This window comes from Hibiscus syriacus, unplaced genomic scaffold (genome assembly GCF_006381635.1).
Source record: "Hibiscus syriacus cultivar Baekdansim isolate YM2019G1 unplaced genomic scaffold, ASM638163v2 tig00113722_pilon, whole genome shotgun sequence".
Classification (NCBI taxonomy): domain Eukaryota; kingdom Viridiplantae; phylum Streptophyta; class Magnoliopsida; order Malvales; family Malvaceae; genus Hibiscus; species Hibiscus syriacus.
This window is the reverse complement of record NW_024063469.1, coordinates 2,180,264-2,190,580: the sequence shown is the minus strand read 5'-3', so window position 1 is coordinate 2,190,580 and position 10,317 is coordinate 2,180,264.

The window sequence follows — 10,317 nt, the reverse complement described above, 5'->3', positions numbered from 1 at the left end:
TAAATGTATTTATGCTTTTGTAAAAGCATTTGAATGGAAATAATTTCAATGTTGGAATTATTGGTATTAAGAATTTAAGTGGTAAAATGGGGAAGACCATTTTGAGTAAATTGGAAAAGTTGGTTCCAATGTTATAAGGAATTATTAAGAGTTAAATATTTTGATAGATGATGAATTTCAAATATAGTATGGAGATATGGTGGAATGTATTTATGTTAGTAAAATACTAACATATGGATTATTATGAATTTGTGATTTATATAGATCATGTTGATTTGCAATTGAAGCAAGTCAAGTATAAAAAGGGTATATTGTGGACAATAGTGAGGCACAAATATTTTGAAAGATATAAAGTGTCAAGGTGAGTGCAATACATGCATGAAATTATACATAGATGTTTTATACATCATAAGGAAGACTTGCGATAAGTCGACCTTGTTTATATCGGCATGATTTTATATCATTTTTTATAAATTGACATTGAGATGTCAGAGTATGAAATTAAAATGCATTGATCATGAAAAAAATGTGATATTTTACCATGAATGTTTTCGGGTATGAACTGCTCAATGTTAAATTTGATAATATATTTTGTCATGGATGGATCGAATAAAATAGACTATATGCCCAAGTAAGTCATTGAGGGACAGGGTATAGTTGGCATGCCATAGAGTATAGCAGCTGCAGGTTTATAATACACTTCGGTGTATATGGTGGGCACGACCTTATGTGTAATACACTTCGGTGTATATGGTGGGCACGACCTTATGTGTAATACACTTCGGTGTATATGGTGGGCACGACCTTATGTGTAGCACTACGGTGCAAATATTACTCGAATACCCAGGGTCCTCAAGGTTTAATATTGGGCTATTGACTATGGATTATGTTTTATTGGTTAATAAATGGTAACCATGCAAATAAGCTTATGAGCTTACGGAATAATGGCAAGTATATAGGAAAAATAAGCTTACGAGCTTATGGAATTTAAATGGTAAGTATTTTGGTAAAATAAGTTTACGAGCTTATGGGATAAATGGTAAGAGATTTTATAGTATTTTGATCATGGTAAAATATTGGATATGTTAGTAAAATGATTTTATGGAAATTTGATATTGAAAATCATACATGAATTGTATTGCACTGTTAAATGTTTTAATTGCCTCACTAAGTTTATACTTAGCGTGTGATGATTTTCACGCGTAGGTAAAAAGCAAAGTATAAGAATAAAGAGTTCAGAACGACATCAAGCATCGAGAGGTATATTTCAATATCAGTAAGACATCCTATTGTGAAATTTGATTTTAGATAGTGGCAAGTAATTTGAAAAATGTTCAATTTATTTGTTTAATTAATTTTGGAAATTTTTATAGTGATGAAAGGTGAATTTTTATGAATTTATATTTAAATTTTCGGAAGTTACTGTAGTATGAACAGTAACCACGGTTTTAAACAAAATTTTTCAGATTGTAAAAGGGGTACCGATTCCCCTGCTACAGGGAATCGATTCCCCACTGTTCACTATTCACGGGTACTATTCACTATTCATAAATAAAAATATTTTGAATTAAATTGGTTACAACGAAACGTAATTTTTATGATATGATAATTTTATAATATCATTTACTATTTTAAGAAAATAAATTTTAAATCGCTTTTGAAAAGGTAATGGTTTTCGAGAAATCGGATAATATCTGTAATCTGTATAGGTATAATTATACGGGTTATGGGTGTTACATTTATTGGCATCAGAGCTACAGGTTTAGCCGATTCTAGGACTAAACCGAGTTTGTTTTGAATTAAAAAGTGTATACATGCCACTAGGATGTCAAAAGTTACTGATAGTTGTATATACTGTGATGATGCTTATTTGGAGTAAAGTTATTCTTTACTAATGTATGATGATTCTGACTATGTTCAGATGTTGAAATTATAGACAAAGGTAATAAATTCGAAATGGTCGAAAAGAATGTCGAGAATGGAAATCGACAAAAAAAAGGAACATATATGACTTATGTAAAACACCTTAGAAGGGTGGATGTTGTAAGGGATTTTTCTCCATTTGATGGAAGAAATGTTTCAGTTTCAACGAAGTTTTTAAATGGAAAGAATCGATTAAAAAGTTTGAATGGCTTACAAGAAAATTTGAATCGGATGAGGATCTAGAACAATTCTAAGAGATTTATGAACAAAAATAAAAATAAATAAAAATGTTGTGTGAAACAAAAATAAAATCCTAGGAGAAAACGTAAAGAACAATGAAAATAAATAAAAATACACGTGTTATTTATGAACAGTTGTAAAATGTTGTGGCATTTGCAAAAATCTTATAAGGGAAAATTCAGGGTTCTTGCAGGTATAGCGTTGACTTATCAGGCAAAGGTGGAGCTCCATTGTAAGCCTTCAATCGTTGGCCGTTGATTTTAAAAATGGTCTCATCGTCTATATTTTTTATGTCGATAGCTCCATGAGGATAGATGTGGTGCACTTCAAAGGATCTTGACCATCTTGACTTGAGTTTACCCGGAAATAGTCTTAGCCTTGAGTTGTAGAGGAGCACTTGTTGACCAATATGAAATGTCGTGGAAAAAGAATTTGGTCTTGCCACTTCTTAGTCTTCTCCTTGTAAAGCTTGTCATTTTCATATGATTATGTCTTAAACTCCTCCATTTCATTGAGCTCTAATAATCTTTGCTCTCCGCCTAATTGCACATCAAAATTGAGTTTTTTGATAGCCCAATAAGCTTTATGCTCTAGATCTATAGAAAGATGGCAGACTTTTCCGTACACCAATTTGAACGAGGACATCCCTAGTGGAGTTTTGAATGTCGTTCGGTAAGCCCAGAGTTCTTCATCGAGCTTCGGGGACCAGTCCTTTCTTCTAGGGTTGATTACGTTCTCAAGAATGTGTTTGATCTCATGGTTGGAGAACTCAGCTTGGCCATTTGTCTAGGGGTGATATGTCGTGGCAATTTTTTGTCACGCCCCATACCTCTGCAATGCCCTGGCAATTAGATGTTATCAAAATGGATGCATTCGTCACTGATGAAGGCTCTAGGTGCTCCAAATCTAGTGAATATATTTTTGTGTAGGAACTTGAGCATGGCCTTAGAGTTATTCTTCGATGTTGCAATTACCTTGACCTACTTAGACACATAACAAACTGTATAGATCTCCAAAGGATGATAGGAAAGGTCCCATGAAGTCAATACCTCACACGTCAAAGAGCTCAATCTCCAAAATATTTTACAGTGGCATTTTGTGCCGTCTGGTAATGTTCCCAGTATGTTAGCATCGATCGTAGGCCTTGCAAAAATGCATTAGCATCTTTGAATAGTGTAGGCCAGTAAAAGCCCGATTGAAGGACATTTGCAGTGGTCCTTGCACCTTCAAAGTGATCTCTATATGGAGTCATGTGGCAATGGTGTAGGATGTTCTTTTATTCCTACTCGGGGACACATCGGTGGATCATATGGTCTGCACAATGCTTGAAAAAATATGACTTATCCCAGAAATAAAACTTGGAGTCATGCTTGAACTTCCTCCTTCCCTGGTTGTTCAAATCATAAGGCAAAATTCCACTAACAAGAAAATTAACTATGTTAGTGTACCACGAAAATTTCACGGTATATAAGATTTTCTCGGCAGGGAATTCCTCTTGAATATTTAAAATATCAAGTCATTCTAAATTGTTTTCTAGCATAGACAGGTGATATGCAACTTGATTCTTGGTACTTTTCCTATCTACAACCTCAAAGTCAAATTCTTGCAGTAATAGTATCCTCCTAATGAGTCTAGGCTTGGCATTCTTCTTGTTCACTAAATATTTTATATGTGAGTGATTAGTGTGAACAATTACTTTGGTGCCTATTAAGTATGACCTAAACTTGTCAAATGCAAACACCATGACAAGTAACTCTTTCTCAATGGTTGTGTAATTCAATTGTGCTTCATTTAAGGTGTGACTAGCATAATAAATAACATGGAAAATTTTACCTCGGTGTTGCCCAAACACAAGTCCCACGACATAATCGCTCGAATCATACATCAACTTGAATGGTGAAGTCCAATCGGGAGAGACAACAATAGGTGCCAAGATAAGTCTTTGTTTCATATCTATGAATGCGCCATGGCAAATTTTATCGAACACAAAAGGTTGATTTTTTTGAAGCAAGGTACATAAAGGCTTGGAGATCTCGGAGAAGTACTTGATGAGTCTCCTATAAAAACCATTGTGTCCAAGAAAACTCCTATTGCCCTTGATAGAGGTCGGCGTAGGCAACTTCTCAATCATGTCAATTTTGGATTTGTCCACCTCAATTCCCTTGTACGAGATCTTGTGGCCTAGCATAATTCCTTCAGTCACCATGAAATGACATTTCTCACAATTAAGCACAAGGTCAGCCTCCTCACATCTCTTGAGCGCTCGTGCCAGATTGTCAAGGCATTTCTCAAAGTTATCTCTAAAAATGGAGAAGCCATCCATGAAAATTTCTAGAAAATCCTTAATCATGTCGGAGAAGATAGCTTGTATGCAACGCTGAAAAGTTATCGAGCATTACAAAGTCCAAACAGCATCATTCGGAAAGCATAAGTACCATAGGGGCATGTGAAGGTTGACTTCTCTTGGTCCTCTGGTGCTATGTCAAATTCATTGTACCCAAAATATTCATCTAGAAAGCAATAGTATGCCTTACCCGTTAATCAGTCTAATATCTGATCGATGAAAGATAGAGGAAAATGGTTCTTCTTGGTAGCTTTGTTTAATTAGTGATAGTCCATGCATATCCTCAATCCTTTGACAATGCGAGTGGGTAGGAGCTCATTGTCCTCATTGCTCACCACGGTTGTGCCTCCTTTCTTGGGGACTCATTGCACCTGGCTCACTCATAAACTATTGGATATAGGGAAAATCACCCCAGCATCAAGCCATTTAATAATCTCTTTCATCACTACCTTCTTCATGACAGGGTTGAGCCTTCTTTGTGGCTCAATAAAACTGCCATGATATTCTTCTAGTAGAATCTTGTGCATGAAAATGGTGGGACTTATCCCATTTAAATTTTCCATGGTATAGCCTAATGTTTTCTTATGTTGCGACAAAACACATAGCAAACTACATTATTGGTCAACAGTAAGGTTAAAGGAGATAATCGCAGGTAAAATGTCATTACCTTATAAGTAAGCATATTTGAGATGCTTTGGAAAAGTCTTAAGCTCTAGGATATGTGCATGTTATAATGAGGGCTTATGAGGAACAAATTCATCAAAATCAAGAGGTTCAAATAGCATACCAGGTCTAGCTATGAGTAAGCTAGAATGCTCTACCTCCAATGGAAATTCCTCGAGCTCCTCGATGCTTTGTTCTTCAATGAGCCTCTCATAATCTGCCTATTGTATGAAATTTATGTGGCGAAATTGATCATCTTCCCTTTCTATCAATGAATCCACCTAAAAATACTCTGGCATTCTTCCGAGTTATCAATAAATTTGAGAGTACGAAAGGCATTCACAGTCACACATTGGTCGGTCACTCTCATGGTGAATTCACCTTTTTCACAATCAATAAATATGCAACCAGTGGCTAGGAAAACCTCCCCAAAATTATGGGTGCATTAGTATAAACCTCGCAATCAAGTATAAGAAAGTCCACTAGGAACACAAATTTATCCACCCACACAATGACATCTTTGACTTTCCTTTCGAGATGAACATGGGAACGGTCGGCTAGTTGTAAAATAACGGAGATGGGTCTTGCATTTCCCATCCCAATCTTCAAAAATATTGACTTCGCCATTAAGTTCACACTCGAGCCAAGGTCACAAAGTGTCTTTCCAACATAGTTGTCTCAAATAGAACATGGAATAATAAAGTTGCCCAGATCTATTTTATTTGGTGGCAGGTTGCTCAGTGCGAAGCAATATTCTTTTTCCTTGGCAACTGTCTCGTGCTTCCCAACTTTCCTCTTCTTGGTAACAATTTCCTTGAGAAATTTAGCATAAGTAGGCATTTGGTCAATGGCCTCCACAAGTGGGACATTAATATGTAGTTGATCAAGAATGTCAACAAACTTCTTGAAATAAATGTCATAATTATGATTCTTCAGTCTTTGAGGGAATGGCGGTGGAGGTCTGGCTTCCTCTACTGAAGGTGTGGGGACTACATTTGCTGTGGAATTTTTGGTTACACGTTGAACCATCATCATTTTCATTCTCTCTAATTGTCTCTTCTTGTATCTTAGATTCAGCTTGCTCAATTGTGAGGTTGGATTCATCTTTCTTCCTTCCCCTAAACTTATCTTATTGATTGATTTGGGTGCCACTTCTTAGAGTGAGTGCATTGCATTGCATCTTGTCATGAGCTTTAGTAACCTCAGTGTCACTAGGCAGACGTCCTAGTTAGCATTTTTGTAATGTCGTGACAATTCGACCAACCTAACCTTCCAAAGCTCTTTGAGATAAGCTATGGCTTTATAGTAAAGCTCATTGACTTTGAAGGAGAACACATTGATTCTTAATAATAGTGGCATGGTCTTGGTAGCTGCTATAAAATCTTGCATAGTGGCCTCCAAAGAATCTGCATTTGACGAAGATGATGCCCTCTTGTTAGAATTATGCCATGGCATATTCGTTTGATAGGTTGGGGGTTCATTGATATTTGTTGCCAAGTGAAGGACTAGCATTGGGGACTCCTTGATTTCCCCATGAAAAGTTAAAATGCTGACATCATCATGGGTTGTAGATGTTGAAGTAGGGGCTGTTATTGGCTCGGTTGAAATTTCCCAAAAAGTTGATAGACCCATGATTTTTTGGGCATTCACTCTCATGGTGATTGCCATGGCATAATAGATATGTTGAACTAGCTACCTTCACCTCATTGAAACGCTGCAAATTCTTCAACATACTTATGATAACTAATAGTTGGGCAGACACTGAGTCCTTAGTATCTAACTCATAGGTCCCAGGTGTCTTCCTCCCAATTGAGAGCCTTGAAGAGGGGAATTGGTAATCGTTGCTTGCAATCATACCAAGAATGTCAAAAGCCTCTTCAGGTGATTTGTCTAGCAAAGTACCATTTGTCGAGGTATCCAACATCATCCTCGTGGGTGCAATGACTTAATCATAAAACATCATGACTTGAGTCCAATCTTGGAAACCATGATTTGTACACTTATGAGGCCTCCTTTATATCAGTCCCAACACTCATACATAGACTCGTCATCATCTTGACGGAAAGATGCTATGCATTTCTAAGTTGAGTGTTCATGTTCGGTAGATTATATCGCATAAAAAAACTTTTGCATAGATCGGACCAAGACTCCATCGAGCCAGATGGAACTCCACTCAACCAAGCCCTTGCTCAGTCACACAAGGAATATGGAAACAACTTAAGCTTTAACACATCTTCATGCACTCCTTGTTGCTTGAAGGAATCACACACCTACAAGAAGTTACGAATGTGTTGCTTGGAATCTTCATGAGGCATACCCCCAAACTGCCCTATAGAATTCAACACATTGAACATGACTGGTTTGAGTTCAAAATGGGTTGTCTGAATCTTTGGTGCCATAATACTAGGATTTAGATCGTCCAAAATAGGATTTAAGTGATCGTGAATAGCACGAGGCCTAGCAGGATTCCTAGAATTTGGATTTGCCTCAGCATTTTGATCTGTCTAATCCTCTACTTGGCCAACACCTTGATTCCGCAGTTTATACATATTTCGGTGAGCACGTTGATTAATTCTCATTTGTCTAAATAATCGTTCAATCTCATGTTTGATTGGTATCAATGATTCCTCAATAAGTCCTTGGGTCATACACCAATTAGGCCTAAAAAGGTAAAAGAAATCGTAAGTAAAACTATACAAAAATATAAAGAAGTAAAATAAAAAATTCTATGACAAAACTATTAAACTTCCAGTTGTCAATCCCCGACAACGGAACAAAAAACTTGTTCACACTGTGAGTGCTAATAAATTACGCGAAAATATATACAAGTATACATAATCGAACAAGTAATATAGAGTGAGTGAGTATCGTCTCCATAGGGATTGGAGTAGATTACTAGGCAACAAACTACTTTACCTAAGTATAGCTAATGGTATGCACAAATGATTATGTCAAGGCAAAATGAAATATGTATAGATGAGGTAGAAATGATAGTGCAAATGGGTGGAAAATGAGAATGTCGTGGAAAAAGTAATTGTTTAAAGTGTAGTCAAATGGAGATGCTACGGTAAAACATATTGATAACTTGGGAATTAAATAAGATGACTTGATAATCCTCACACAACAAGCTATTACGGGAATGAATGATGGGGTCACTTAGGGATCTCAAGCTTAATCTTTTAGGATGGTCTAAATTTATATGCCTTACTTGCTCGAGATATTTATTACGAGTATCCCTACGTTATCTTTAGTCATGGGATCTGACAGATGAGAATGCCACAGCAAATCCTCTCGCCTGATGCAACAACATCTAACCTATCGATTCAGCACTACTCCTCTTAGTCTTTTAAATCCTAACCTCATCTCAGACGGTGGATTTGGCTCTAGTTATTAGCTAAAACACATTCCTTATATCGATCTTCCTTTAGTTTCTCTCGACCACTAAAGATCATTAACTTAGTTTCTCTCGAACACTAAGTAGTATACTTAAGAAAAGGCTAATCTCATAGCTCCTACAATCTTAAGTAATTAAAAACAATACGCAAAATAAGTAATAAACATAGAAATATCAACCATCCATTAAATAAAAATACTTAATCATCTATAATAAACCCCACCAAATAAAGTTAGTTCTTTGCGGGGTTTGAATAATCCATGAGAATCATCTATTCCTTACAACCCATAAAATAAGAATAAAAATAAAGCATAAGAGTGGAGGAAAAACTCCCAACGCATTCTGTTGAAGCTCCTTTGGCCACCACGAACCACCTTAGTAGCGCTAGCTCCTCTCGGACGCCTAGCTCGCCACTCCCTCAAGCTTGAAAATGGAGGAACATCGCGAAAGGGATAAGAAAAAAAAGAAAGTTGGAAGCTTTGCTGTTGTCTCCCTTATCTTGTTCAACTCAATTTTCTCCCATGAAAATGACATTCTTTTTTTTGTGGTTTCTTAATCTATTTATACTAAGGGAATATACCTTAGGTTTTGTGTCAAAAAGACAATGGTGCCTAAGGTACATCCCCTACACGTGAAAAGGGAGTACAAAGTTGGTAGTGGTCCCCTCCTAGGTGACACGTAGCAGGAATCACGTGATAACTGGACAGCTGGCTCTTTTATAAAACATCTTCAGCTCTTTCTTTTATCTTTTTCTGCACCCAAAAATGCCATCCTAGTTGTCACAACATTTTCATTATGCTTCAACATCTCAATTTTCCACGACAATTCTCCTCGCACACCCTTTTGCTTTATGAACTGCACATTATCAACCATACACAACCTTTCCCGTAAAACAACACCCAATATATCACAACAAATTAAATCCACCACATGCAACTACATGATCCTAAATGTGTGTGTATATATATATATATGGTCCTACATGTGCCTTAAGACAATCAATAACTTAAGTAAAAAAACCCTAAATATAGCCTTTTTACGGAGTTATCAACAAGTACCCATGATGTATCCTTCACTGTTTCTAATTATAACTCCTGACCAAACTTGATTTTTATTTTACTAGAAACAAGCATCGGAGTTCACCTTCACCAATAGAGAGGATTCGAACTTCCAATGGGCATGGGGTGACCGAGTCAAGCCAATTGGACTCATATTGACGTTGAGGAAATCATGGCATTATGATTTAACCAGGGTAACAAATTCTTCCACTCTAACCTTCTTATCTTCATGGTATCTTTTGTTGCGTACGAACCATAAAGCCCAAATGTTGCATAAAATCTCTGGATGACGAACAATAGCATAGTTAGAAAATAACCAGTCTAACCAATCAATAAAATAAGCATCAGATAATTAGATCGGCCATTGAAAATTCAAAGTTGGCCAGAGTAAAGTAGTTAACTGGCAATCACAAATAATGTGCACCACTGACTCCTTGGGATTATTGCATGTCAGGCAGATTGAATTATTAATAAGACGTTTGGTGTAAAGGTTGTGCTTCAATGGGATATAGTTTTTAACAAATCCATAAACTTGTAACGGAATTTTTCTTTGACAAGAGCAATCCTATATGCAATTTAGCATCGCCTTTTGTCATTGGAAAATTACAACCCGATCAAGTAACATTTGATAGCCACTTCTAACTCTGTACACACCAGTCTTCTTGTCAACACACCTTTTTCGTCCTACTAGGATT